This window comes from Oncorhynchus mykiss, chromosome 6, assembly GCF_013265735.2.
Source record: "Oncorhynchus mykiss isolate Arlee chromosome 6, USDA_OmykA_1.1, whole genome shotgun sequence".
NCBI classification, from domain to species: domain Eukaryota; kingdom Metazoa; phylum Chordata; class Actinopteri; order Salmoniformes; family Salmonidae; genus Oncorhynchus; species Oncorhynchus mykiss.
This window is the reverse complement of record NC_048570.1, coordinates 48,931,555-48,945,435: the sequence shown is the minus strand read 5'-3', so window position 1 is coordinate 48,945,435 and position 13,881 is coordinate 48,931,555. Positions and strand designations below refer to the sequence as shown.

General features: G+C 41.4%; 1 protein-coding gene across 1 annotated transcript in view; it reads left to right on the top strand.

Annotated features, from left to right (window-relative positions):
- Positions 1 to 559: 559 nt before the first annotated feature.
- surf4l (surfeit 4, like) overlaps positions 560 to 13,881 on the top strand; it is a 45,533-nt gene continuing 32,211 nt past the window's right edge. The window contains exons 1-2 of the mRNA XM_036980340.1: positions 560 to 703; positions 1,424 to 1,571. The gene's annotated coding sequence lies outside the window, so the exon portion shown is untranslated. The remainder of the gene's footprint in view (positions 704 to 1,423; positions 1,572 to 13,881) is intronic.

Here is a 13,881-nt window from a genome sequence, read left to right as displayed (position 1 = left end):
TCAATGCTGATACCCCCCGCTAGGTAGAGGGGGGCATACACACAAACCTGAATAATGTCATTGTTTTCTTCGAACGACCAACACACAGTAATCTCAGAACTTCTCTAGGCAATATTTTTTTTGATAACGTTTGTTTATCACTGTTTGTCATCATGACCGTGTGGTGTTCTGTGGCTGTGCTAGTTACAAACAAGCGCGAAAATTAGTTATCTTTCACCATCTTTCGCCTACCAGATTCTGCCAGTGCCTTGGGACTATCAAGAATGATGCGGTGACCAAACATTATCAGAAGGATTTTCAGGCTGAACTGATGGGGAATACATTTCGACGACAGCTGAGAAGTGATGCGATACCAGCAATGTTTTTTTCTTCAGCAGAAAACGGAACATTCTCAATTAACGTTAGCTAGCTTTCTACGTTAACTAGCTAACGTTACAGTCCTGCAAATCATATCTTTTGGTATACACACTGGCGTACAGCAGGTCAGCCACCAGGGGGAGACTTGTCGAGGCCTGGTGACAGAGGGAGTATACGATGCGATGGCGCCATCTGCTGGACGTGCCAGGTCTCGACAGGCTCTCCGGACTGGACTAATTGGGGCTGATTGCTCACCAGCTGTACCAGTCCCATGAAGCTTCCAGAAGGGCAGCACACAGGGGAGAGAGTAGGGGAAGACAGGACTCCCGTATAGTTGGGGACAGAGGTGAGTTCAGTTTTTGATCCCCACAGGATACAGCAAGACCCGGAGCCAAGAAGACAGTATCCCGGATAGGGTCTCATGGGGGAGACTTATTATTTTATTTTGAACTATTATTTTAATAAACACCTTTGAAACTGAGCTAATCCAACTCTGTCCGTATCTAAGCTTGACCCAAACCCCTGGTCTGCCACAACACTGTTAATCAATTTTGCCTATGCCATGGTAGTCACTGCTAGACTGGTAGCTACCTTCAGTAGAGTAAACATGTTTGTTTGTTCTTTCATTCTATCTTTGACTGATGTTAGCGAACGTAAACTAGTTAATTTTACTAGATAAAGAGTATCTCAATTTGGTAGCCATCTATTCTACACTTGTCTGGAAAACACTCCATTACTAAAAATAGAATTGTCGAAATAGCTAACTCACTGTGTGTTGGTAGCAATGATGCATTTCTATAAATCGCCTATGGTTGGTTAGTAGGTTCTCAACCAATCTCAGCTGGCTGGCAAAGTTGCTGCCAATTTAGTGACACTAGTTAGCTCACAGCAAGGGAAAGGCCATCATGCGGAACAGTGGGTTAACATGGTATAAACATTAATTGGGTAGTGTTTGTGTTATGGGGTTACAGGTGGTTAGAGGTAGCCTGAGGACCACAGTACCTTCCAGACCATGTAATCAATTTAGTCTAATCTTCCATTTGTACCTTTTCTCTTTGTAAAACAGGTTATCTGGAGTCATTCCACGGTGCCCTGCTGAAAAATACTGCAAAGCGGGGGCATTTTGTGTACACAAGCATGAGGGAGCTGACACACCTTGCGGTTATGGAGCGCAACAATATTGTGGAACAGAAACCAGCAAGGGACACTGAAAGGTAGAAAATCAAGACTACAACAGTAATTACAACCACCTCATTATTCTCTCTGCCGAGATTATCCTCAAAACACAATACCAAGGCACGTCTACAAAATTCCCCTGCAAAGGGCTACTATTGACAAGAATGATCAGTCAAAGTCAGTGGGCTGGGGGAGTTTTACATACAGTACTTTGAGATGAAGGGGGTTTTGGTTGAAAGAGTTGTGCTTAGACAGTAAATGTATGAGAACGATTGAGGTGCCATTTCTCCTCTATCTCCCATACACAACAATTCATACTGTGTGAGAGTTGCCTTCCTAAGACTTTTCACACCTTTAGTCTCCCAGCCCATTCAATTTGTTGACTTTCCTCTCAAAAGCAGCTCCCAAAGTCCCCTCATTGTCCATAATGAATATGCTAGCAGGTCCCATTAGGTTAATACCTTTACCAACAAAGGCGTGTTGCCCTACGTCCCTTCCACAAAAAGTGTAAAATGCTAAGACCACAACCATGTCTTTCCAGGAGAGGTGCAGTACCAGCAAATATTCTGCAAGAGGAGCAAACAGTTGGTGGTTAAGAAGCCCTACACCATTATCGGCAGAGTCTTATCCAGCTGGCCATTCACCACAGACAGGAGAAGCCCATTGCCATACGCACAAAGAGTATCAGCTTCCCCAGCCTACCATTGCCAGTGTATCAAAGCCAGATGAAGGACTATGGCTGCTTTTACACAGGCAGTCCAATTAAGATTTTTTTTCCACTAATTGGTCTTTTGACCAAACAGATCAGTTCTAAAAAAGATCTGATGTGATTAAGACCATTTAATGGATATCAGAATTGGCCTGCCTGTGTAACCGGTGCTAATTATTAGAATCAGGTGGGCTAGATTAGGGTTGGAGTGAAAACATACAGGACTGTTGCGCTCCAGGAACAGGGTTGGATAGCCCTGATGTAGAACCACCATAGCATAAATATGGATATTTTTTTTATCAATCTTCAAAATTTGTCTGCCCTTATGGATTCACAGAAGATCAAGTATTTAAATAAGCTTTACAGGGCTATGTAGCATCAACAAGATATCAAAATAATGTTTGTTTATTTGTCAAATGTAAAATACAGAAGAGTGTACAATATTTAATCCTAACTCAAGAGACCTGGGTATTCAAGAACAATGGTATATGGTAAAAGTAACATACTAAACAAATAGTATCAACAGTGTAGTACAGTTCAGTGTGTCCAAGTATTTTTCAGGTGTAAAGACACACAAGTTCAGGGAACTGTAGTTAGAGATTGTTACAGAAGATAATGTGATTTTCCCAAAGATTTTTGCTGACATCTTGTAGATTTCAAGTCTTCTCTCATTGACGAGACAGGTGGGTGTCCACCCCAAAGTGCTGCATGTCAGAGACCTGTCTCAATCAATGAGTGAGAAGACTTGAAATAGACACGATGGCGGCGCACATATTCTTGAAGTACTTTATGGAGAATTATTTTATTTTAATAACAGCATTTTCTAAATTCAAACTGACCCCTGCCACTGGACAAGGACATTTTATGAGGCTCCTTTTTCCCTGAATCGAGGATGAAGACAGCATCGCTAAGGTCGGTCAAAAATTCTCTGTGCTACACCAAACAGTACCTATCCTGGAACTCCCAGTAATGGATAGCAAAACATGTTGGTTAAATCACATTATCTGGTGTAACAATCTGTAGCTAAGAGAACTGGTGATCAGCAGATGATGGGTCATGGTGAAATTGCCATTCCAAAGACACATACAGTAGTTCAGGGAAGCGGTGGTTTGTGTGCAAAGTATAAGAGACTATAAGTACTCTCCCCTCCCCCCTCCCTCCTCCCTCCCTCTCCCCTCCTCCCTCTTCCTCCCTCCCCCTCCCTCCCTCCCTCTCTTCCTCCCTCCCCCTCCCTCCCTCCCTCTCTCTCTCCCTCTCTCCCCCCCTCCTCCCCCCCTCCCTCTCTCTCCCCCTCCTCCCCCCCTCCCTCTCTCTCCCCCTCTCTCTCTCCCCCTCCCTCTCTCTCTCTCTCGCTCTCTCCCTCTGTCTTTTGTAACAAGCAGCCATATTGGTGTCAGTCCGCTAGGGAACTGTTTTTAAAGTATATCTTTATCTTGTTACCATTTAGTTAGCTAGTAAATAAATAATTAAACCAATTTGTGTAGTATTGAATCATAAGTAAGGTTTGTGTTTTTGCAGATGCAAGGAGGTTACGACTGTTCAGAATGATGATATGACACGAGGTTATGATTAATAATTTGTTTATAGATGTGATAGGTAATTTGAGAGGTGGTAACTCTAAAGAACTGCTCTGGTGGTGCCCCAGATCCTAATGGCAGATAGGTAAACAAATATCCAGTAGACAACATCAACTCACATGGGTGCCAGAGGAGCTTGCTGTTGAAGATCTGTAAGGAAATTGACCTTACAGTTATTTTTGTCACAATGGGTTCATGACACATCCAATTATAAATGTGAAAGTTATTGACAGTTGAGATAGTATGGGTTATATGCCAAATTATTATTGTTGGGTGTATTGACAAAGAAAAACCATCCTAGCACACAAGTATTGTCACATTCTGACCTTAGTTATTTTGTTATGTCTTTGTTTTAGTATGGTCAGGGCGTGAGTTGGGTGGGTTTTCTATGTTTGTTTTTCTATGTTGTGTTTGGCCTGGTATGGTTCTCAATCAGAGGCAGGTGTCGTTAGTTGTCTCTGATTGAGATTCATACTTAGGTTGTCTTTTCCAACTTGTGTTTCGTGGGTGATTGTTTCCTGTTTTATTGTTTGTGTCACCATTCAGGACTGTTTCGGTTTTCATTCATTCTCTGTTATTTTTGGATTGAGTCGTGTTCAGTTATTACTAAAGTATCATGGACACTAACCACGCTGCGTATTGGTCCGATCCTTGCTGCTCCTCCTCAGAAGAGGAGGAGGAAAGCCGTGACAAGTATAATGTGATACCATGTTTTTAGCCCTATGGCCATAATTGGGGAGCTAGTAGTGCACAAAGAAACATCACGAGCCACATGACTCATTCTTGCAGCTTTCCAGTTCTAGACTGCAGGGAGAGAGAGGGAGAAGGCAAACTCCATCTAACTAGTTTTAATGTATGGAATCACATTACCGTTGTCATCTCTGCCTCTTCTTCTGTGGGGTTTATCGAGAGTTGGCATCAACGTTATGGTACATTACCGCCACCTACTGTACTGGACCACCTCTGCCTGCCGCCTGTGTACTGTAGTCCTAGCTTTAAAATAGACCAATAGAAGTATAATGCAGGAATGTCCCAAATTGCGAGCTTCTCTCTTTCTTGGACTCGCCTCAGTCTTTTTATGCGTTCTTTCAGACAGGAATATAGGCCTATATCTATGACTAATTCCAAATGTCTTATGTTTTATTAACAGGGAATGAGGGTATTTAATTAGGCTAATGATATTCATACACAGGTTAGTAGCAAATAATATAATTTAATGCAGCTACAGTGCATTCTGGAAGTATTCAGAGCCCTTTGTCATGCCCTGGTCTTAGAGAGCTTTTTATGTCTATTTTGGTTTGGTCAGGGTGTGATTTGGGTGGGCATTCTATGTTCCTTTTTCTATGTTTTGTATTTCTTTGTTGATGACAACACCCTTCACTTTTACAACATTTTGTTACATTAGCCTTATTCTAAAATTATTAAATAAATAAAAAATCCTCATCTATATACACACAATACCCCATAACGATACTGTAAAAGATGGTTTTTTGAAATGTTGGCAAATTCATAAATAATAAAAATAGAAATATCTTATTTACAGAAGTATTCAGACCCTTTGCTATGAGACTGAAATTGAGCTCAGGTAGATCCTGTTTCCATTGATTATCCTAGAGCTGTTTCTACAACTTGATTGGAGTCCACCTGTGGTAAATTCAATTGATTGGACATGAATTGGAAAGGCACACACCTGTCTATATAAAAGATCCCACAGTTGACAGTGCATGTCAGAGCAAAAACCAGGCCATGAGGTCGAAGGAATTGTCCGTAGAGCTCAGAAACAAGATTGTGTCGAGGCACAGATCTAGGGGAAGGGTACCAAAAAATGTACACAGCATTGAAGGTCCCTAAGATCACAATGGCCTCCATCATTCCTAAATGGAAGAAGTTTGGAAACAACAAGACTCTTCCTAGAACCGGCCACCCGGCCAAACTGAGCAATCGGGGGAGAAGGAACTTGGTCAGGGAGGTGACCAAGTACTCGATGGTCACTCTGACAGAGTTTCAGAGTTCCTCTGTGGAGATAGGAGAACACTTCCAGAAGGACAACCATCTCTGCAGCACTCCATCAATCAGGCCTTTATGGTACAGTGGCCAGACGGAAGCCTCTCATCAGTAAAAGGCACATGACAGCCCACTTGGAGTTTGTTAAAAGGCTCCTAAAGGACTCTCAGACCATGAGAAACAAGATTCTCTGCTCTGATGAAACCAAGATTGAATTCGTTGGCCTGAATGCCAAGCGTCACGTCTGGAGGAAACCAGGCACCGCTCATCACCTGGCCAATACCATCCCTATGGTGAAGCATTGGTGGTGGCAGCATCATGCTATGGGGAGGTTTTTCAGAGGCAGGGACTGGGAGACTAGTCAGGATTTAGGGAAAGACAAACAGAGGAAAGTACAGAGAGATCCTTGATTAAAACCTGCTCCAGAGCACTCAGGACCTCAGACAGAGGTGAAGGTTCAGCTTCCAACAGGACAGCGACCCTAAGCACACAGCCAAGACAATGCAGGAGTGGCTTCAGGACAAATCTGAATGAAAGATGGTCCTCTCCTCCCTCCTCTGAGGAGCCTCCACTGGGGCAGGATCAACTAGGGCAGGTATTCCCAAACTGGGGCACACATACCCCTGGCAATGCCATCAGGGCTACGCCAAATAAAAACATGATTCACATTTTCTTTTAAATACAACAATTTTGGTGAGTTTTTTTTTCTTGCCTGAGTAGCTCGTTTAACTGCCAAAAATAAAATTCAACCATCTAGTGTTCAGCAAAATAACAACAAAGGCTAGAGACATTGGATAAGATTTAAATGTAATATGCAAACACTGATCATTGTGAAGAAGTTTATAATTTATCAACAGTCCAATGTGTGATTTGGACCACCAGAGAAGGACAGAGAGAGAGCGCTGCCCCTGAATGAGGGAAACCTGTCTCTAGTCTATTTTACTATTCCTTTAATTACCTTATGCAATACAATTATTTTAAGATTGAGTTATCAAGGGTTGTAATTCAAATTGTATTTGTTATTTTGATTCAACCGGCAGTGTTGTTATGAATCACAATGTGAGTCGTGTCAAAAGGGAAGAAGTGCATTGTTGCTGTTGTTTTGTTTTTGACTTGCTTCAATTAAAATCTCACCAGATTGGGTCTGCTGGATGGTCGGAATTTCTTCCTAAGGATTATCCCTCTGACCCCTGACTCTGTAACTCTGCGGTGCGGAAACCAATACGATGGGGGAGTATAAACCAATTTGAAAAAATGGTTTAATCTGTGTGTTGTTATTTTCTTTTGATATTCGTATTTGACATTTGCATTAAGAATATTGGTAGAAGTAATAATTGGTAGAAGTAATCAACCATCCCAGTTAGCGATTTAGGCTTATCCTAAAAAAATGTATTTGGGATATCAGGTTGATTTGTGGAGGCCTGCAAACTGTGGAATTTATAGTAATTTAGACTAGGAATGCATTAAGATACCAATCTGTCATTACCGCAAATGAGGGCTGTGATGAGAAAAGTTAATGCTAGAAATATAAGATTAATATACTTTTGTCAATGTACGTTCTGCCAGTGTCGGCGTGTGCTAAGTTTAGGGTTTTAAATTCAAGTGATAGAACCAACGCACTAAGGACTGTCATTCTAAATTTGTGTTGGATAATTTATTAAGAGTTCGCCCTATAGGCGAGGCTTCTAGAGACAGAGCGATGCCCCTAAAATGTGAGGAGAGCCACTAGGTTGTAGCTTGGGCTAACCTTGCCCCAATCTCATTTTTATCAAGGTTGGTGTGAAACTGTTATAACATGTGTTCTCTCTCTTCCCTGTGAAAGTCAATATGGTTTCTAGGTGGTGTTGAACATGTGAGTGAACATTGTTCCAGATCAGGGATTGTTGGAAATTGACACATTTTTTGTAACTGACTAATTGCTTGAGCAAAGTTTTAGTATGTTTATAACTATATATGTGGAGCAATTCATGTCTTATGATTTCGATGGAATGATTTATGTGCAAATGTATTTGTGGCCGGAGGCAAAGTACGAAGGCGGCCTGTCTCTGAAATATGTTTCTATATTGGTGAGATGGTAATCGTAGAAGGAGTCCTGAGCCAAAGGGACCAACGCAAGCCTGGAGTGGCCCAGAAGTTAATGCTTATTTAGAATGATTTTTTTTCTCTAGTTCAGACAGTTTATAAGGTCTGGTGTTGTTTATAAAGTACAGTACAGTCTGGCATTGTATAACTTGGGGTTGTGTGGTGGACCACACAGGGTATGGTATGGTGTAGTTATAAAGTGTATTTTAATGTGTGGTTATATAGTCTGGTATTGTGAGGTTATAAAGTGTATTTAAACATGTGGTTATATAGTCTGGTATTGTAGCCTGGGGTCTACTGGCTCTCAGCAGCCTCCCAGGCTGGTGTATGAGGTCCACCAGATGAGCTCTGGGCTGGGGCTGGCACCCTGGGTAGTGGGGCATCCCAACTGAGAGGAAGACCTCATTCCACATCCGGTTATACTCCCCCCTCAACAGGCTACAACTCACACCGATACGGTCAGCCAACACCTTATAAAGCAGGGCCCTGTGGCAGTAAGCTCCCAGGCGTATCTGTCCGATGGGGATGATGTTGGACTGTAGTTCGTAGCGCAGCTCACTGAGGTGGAGCTCCCACAGGAAGTCATGCTGTCTGTCCACCTCCACTGCGCCGCCCATCGCCTCACTCACCAGCCTGGCTAAGGCACTGTACTGTTCACCCTCCGCGTGCAGCAGGAGGATGGTCTTGGTGGCCTCGGTAACCAGGGCGTGGAACGCAGCATCATACGGAAGCATCCACGGTTTATCTGTTACCGTGGCTACCTCCTGCTGGGGCTTACTCTCGTCCTCCTTCCACCCTTTACTGGGGGTCCTGGAACGCTTATTTAGAACGGCTAGTTTCGAATGACGCTACAATCAGCATTTGAACTGGCCACAATTTTTTCCTGAAACTGTTTACACAAACACAGTCCTTACAAAGTTATGTCCAGAATGTGAGCAGTTTATTTGTGGATGCAATGTTCAGATAATCACAGAAGTATCTATAGCATAACACAATCATCCTAACAGGAAACATGTAGGCTACATTTGTCCTAGCGCTGAGGAAAGATTGACGCAACACAAGCGGTCATATTTTCTAACTCTCGGCTGACATAAACTACAATATGATTTAGCTGATAGCAATTACTATGTATAATTAATCACATCACGGTTGAGCTCACCGTTTATCAAAATAATTGAGTAAAACACTTTCTAGAAATCGAAAGTAATCTGACGATGATTAGTTTCAGTGCGCAGCCATGCTTTTTTCCTCAAAGAAACCAAAAAGATAAGAGAAGACTAGATGAGTTTGGTCTGTTTATTGTATGCATGTTGAAGAGGTGTGTCGTTTACCATCGTTCACATCCCACCATTCACTTCATGAAGTTCTCAAAAAATGAGTGAACCTTTACTCACTTCATTTTGTTATAGCATCTTTGGTCCGATAGACGATTACGTGAACCCCAGAATACATTGTATGACAACAACATGGCTCCACACACATAGCTGGAATTAGCTTAGCTCATCAAAATCACTACAACCTTCAAAAAATTATTTTACACACACACTATGTGCCCATTACAATCTATGCAACAATCGGAATGCATGATTTTATCACCGGTTGAACAACATGAGAATAATACAGTAAATATATAAATAATTACCACACAAAACATTTTCTGATAGTGATTTATTGATACAAATGGCGCGTGCAGGCAGTCAATCACGTAACCGCTCACTCGGAGCCATTCAGTGTTGTTGTCTAGTGAGCTAAGCTGTAGCATTAGCAATGTCTTTGAAAAGGAGAACTCACAAATGAGGAAATTCTGGGGATTTAAAACAATTCTGACAATGAGTCTGAAAGCCAGGAATCAGATTCTGACAGTGAGGAGCTGTCCCCCAGCCATTGAGAATCCTGAGTCTGACCCCTTTACCACTGTCAAAGTTCCAGTTCCCTTTGAAGATGCTGATGGTGTTGGAGGCAGACCGACAATGGATGAAGTACAGGAGTTCTGTGGTAGCTGGAAGGCTGCCAGCCATTTCACCCCTCCTGGCCCTGCTGTTTGCTTTGATGAGTCCCAGTCTGGGGTGCAACGGATAGTAAAATAACTCCCTAAGAGAATACTGGAGCACAGATCCTGTGTTTGCAACTCCCTTATTTGCCACATTCTTTAAACTGCATTTCATCAACAATGCTACTGCCATCCTAAATGACCCGTTATACAAAATAAGAAATGTCAACAGCTGGCAGTTAAGTGGCATGACAAACGAGACATCCATGTCCTCTCCACTGTCCACACAGCAACGACGCCGGTCACAGAGAAGGTGGACCACCTGACAGGAGAGAGAAAAATCAAACCAGACTGTGTGCTTGACAATAACCTCAAAATGGGGGCAGTGGATAAGGTGGACATGATAAACAGCTTTGTGGAATGCACTCAGAAAACGACCAAGTGGTATAAGAAGATATTTTAAAACATTTACAGGGTAGCTTAAAAATACAACAAATCAATACTTCTGATGCAATTAGCATTGTTTTACAGAGCTAATAGAATAATGTAACTAGTGTAACAGATGTATATCGTACACTCCTTGCGTTGTGTTTTTTCCAAGTAAATCACATCAGCCAGTGGTCCCAGTTGAGCATAATTTATTTCTGTTGCTTTTGTTAAATGGGAAACAGCACGTTAGTTGTGCAGGGCTTAACGATATTGATGGCTGTCGATGGCAAAATCTGCTTCATGAAGACAACTGTGTTAGTAGTGGGCTTATGTGACCATTCCATCGGTGCATGCTAGCTAACACACTTATTTACAGCAATCATATGCCAAAGCACATCCCAGAAAGCCCCTCAATCCCTAACAGGTACCATATACCCACACATGTATAAATCAGTAACGTACAGCAAACTTGTACACATTGTAAAATAGAAAACAGTATTCAGAACGTGACCTACACCTTGCATCACATTTTTCATACTGGGAAGACCTGACGTTCGCGATCTCCCCCTATCTGCAAGCGGGGCCAATCACAACACACCTTATTGTCATCAGAGTTGAACTAACCCATAAGAATGCTTGAACATTAAATACACATTTCTTTAGAGGCAAGTGGAAACGTAACCAACACTGTTACACTAGCTACATAAGCACGATTGACTATAACACCATAAAGGTTATGAAATTAGTAACATTACCTCGCGTGTCTGCGGTTATAAGGAATATACACAAATATATTATGCTCCATACACACAGTGAGCTACAGTAGAAACGGTATAACACCACATACAGAAACTATTATAAAGTAATAAGGCACTAACTTTGATAGAAACGCAGTCTGGATTTGAACATGGGTGTCTGTAGTGACGCCTCTGGCACTGAGATGCTGTTCCTTACAGCTCCGCCACTTGGGAGTCATAAAGCCAGGGTGGCTTCAAAATACAACACATGCTAATATTTCTATGACGCAATTATCGTTGTTTTCCAGAGCTAATAGAATAATGTAGCTAACTACCTAAGCATAGAGTATAACACCATAAAGATTATGAAATTAGTAATGTTACCTCGCATGTCCGCGGTTATAAGGAATATACACAAAAATATTATGCTACAGTAGAAACAACATGCAAATACTATTATAACGTCATAAGGCACATACTTTGATAGAAACGCACACATCTCCAAAGTTATTATTGGTTACGAAAACAACTATGACTGCAATGCAGGCAACAGACGAAAAATGTGAACATGTGTGTACAGGAGGGGAGATGAGAAAATGTCTGCAGACTTGAACTGCACTAACAATTGGGAAGTGTTTGGGGAATTTTGTCCGGATTAGAAATGTTTAAAAAAAAATGTATTGCTCCACAAAAGTAAAAATGACTACTTTTATGTGAATGAATGAGGCGGAACACACCTCAAATCAAACTGTTCTTAGAAAATAAAAAACTTGCTAGAAAATCATTTGAAATTGTCAAATTGAAAACAGCCTTATAACTAAAAACAAGCTGCGTGCCTTGGTTTGAGGGCAGCACTGATTAAATGTATTGTTGCTTAACAATTACATTCTGGAATGGAGAGAACGTTCTAACATCACGTGCATTAAAAAAAACTCAGGCTGGAGCGACCGTTAGAGATATTTGGAACTCAAGCATGAAAGGGTTAAGATGGTGAACTTTACTATAGCATTGTGTTGGGTTATGGGAATATGAAATGTACTTATTCATGTCACTGAGGGAGAGAGGGGAATGCATAATTTGTACATTCTGTCTGGATATGTTATTGTTAGCCATCAGGGATCTTATGGGAGGAAAAAGACACACAGTCTGATACTAGTCAACATGACAGCCGTGAGTTGTGGAGGAGTGAGCACTTTGGGGCAGAGATCAGGTCAGATAAAGTGAGGAAGAACAGATATCACTAAGGTTCTGTCTAGCAACAGAGATGCATTGGCCTTGAGCTTTATTAAGCGTCCGTGAGTTTTTTTAATAGGTTCATTTAGAACCTAACAATTGGCAATAAATTCATTTTAAGACTATGACCAACAATGTCCTATGGATCTTAATGGATCAAATGCTTGCACTGTTGGGTTTGTGGTGATAGCTATGAGAACCGTTCCAATCAATGAGAAGATCTGAAGGCTCTGTTTAAGAGACCTCCTGGAATGAGGAGAGATAAGAGGTCTCTAGATGACATCACACACTCAGGCACTTGCCTCCAGGTTATTTGGTGTGTTTTTCCCTGGATATGGAGTTGCATATGCCCTAGATCAAATTCGGTAGATCTCTAGATACTTGGAGAAAAGTGGCAATGCTAAAATAATTGCGTAAAGTGTCTCTGCAAAACAGAGAGGCTCTTGACAGTCTTTTGGCAGGACAATTGGGCACTCGTGCAATCATTGGCGATGAATGTTGTACTTTTGTCCCAGATCACTCTTCTAATATGACTGATCTCGCCAAATACACTGTTTCTAAGAATAATTCCCCACAACCAGAGTGAAAGTTGCAACATGGTTGGAATCCCTGTTTGGAAGTTGGGGATCCCAATTTCCAAATGGGCCGCAGCGTGTGTTTTTTTCTTAGTTTGCCTAATTGTGTTATTAACATGCTGTGTATATGTGTGTATTTTTGATAAATCCACTCCCATTAATAGAAGTATAACCTTTATTATGATGATAGTCATACCATACTAATTAGATTGTAAAACCCAGAATGAAGCCTGGGTGATGATGATGATGATGAAGTGTCTGGTTTTATGTGTTGATTTCCCTTACTTTAATAGAAGTATATAACATTTTGATAGAAGCTATAATCTAATGCTTACCTTAAAATTGAATGATTATTATCACAGAAGAGGAGAGGAGGGAATGTGAAGGAAAATGCTGTGTTTGTGCTTTTCTGATAACCAATTTGACTGGGTTCATGCAAGTGACTGATTGATCGTGCCTGGGAGGAATCGTCACTATCAGTAACTGCAATTTTGCAGTATGCCCACAACATTGTTTTGAGAATGGAAAGGGATATCCCTGTGTCAAGGTCTCAGCTTGGAGAGAATAATTGTCATGAGGTATTGGTCGGTCACATGCATGTGTTGATGTTGATGAATTAATTATGAATGATGAAAAGCAAAATCATGCAAATATAACTTGTCTGTGTAAGCAGCATATAAGAGAACTAACGGGACTGCCCCGGTGGACCTCACTTCAGACCTGTAGTTTATGCGTCTAAGTTTGACTGTGACCTCTCCAGCTTGCTGTTAATAAAGAATGATTAATTTAATATTGACTTCAGGTATCCCTGGTGGTAATTTCCATGACAACAGTTTATAGGGTCACTCTACTCCACAAAATGCCACCAGCTTTCCCAGCCTAGATGTCATTCAGCCCTGGAGGAAACAAGATGTTGTGACCATTTATTAATTTGAATGTGGATAAATGTGGTACTTTGAGTCAGAACTCACACTTGTCGTGGAAAATTGCAAGATTATGTTATAATGCTTGT